Genomic DNA, 674 nt, shown 5'->3' on the forward strand with positions numbered 1-674 from the left:
AGAAATGTTTAATGGCAGTGTGTGTGTAGATCAGGAGGAGAGCAGGAGTGCTCTACGGACGGAGAGAACATAGTTTATTTCCCAGAGAGGGACAGAGACTTTTAGTTGTTTTTTTCCTGAGCTGTTTTATTTAATAAACGCCCTGGCCACTTGCCAGTGGGGAATTCCACAACCTGTGTTTGTGCATGTCATTACACCCACAAACGCTCTCTGACACAGCCCGAGCCTGTTACAATCTGAAAAGTAACTAGTAACTAAAGTTTTCAAATAATTGTAGTGGAGTAAAAGTACAACATTTGCCTCTGAGATGTAGTGGAGTAGAAGTAAAAGTATTGGAAATTGGAAATACTCAAGTAAAGTACAAATATCTCAAAATTGTACTTAAGTACAGTACTTAAGTAAATGTACTTAGTTACTTTCCACCACTGGTATTTATATAATATGCAGCTTGCCCTGACCTTCACTACAGGTAAAGAACAGATCTAAGAAAGTCATTGTATTTGTTTAGCATTGCAAACACCATTAACAAGGTTTGTAAATGCATCTGGCTTTGACTGTGGAAAGACACTTACTACTCCCTCCCTTACCTCGCATCACCAGTCTTTCCACCTCGGAGGAAACTCCCTCCCTCCTTTCACCTCCTTCAAGTCGGAACATATTCATAGGACAGTCAC

Source organism: Gymnoscopelus microlampas (genome assembly GCF_963454915.1).
Source record: "Gymnoscopelus microlampas genome assembly, chromosome: 10".
Classification (NCBI taxonomy): domain Eukaryota; kingdom Metazoa; phylum Chordata; class Actinopteri; order Myctophiformes; family Myctophidae; genus Gymnoscopelus; species Gymnoscopelus microlampas.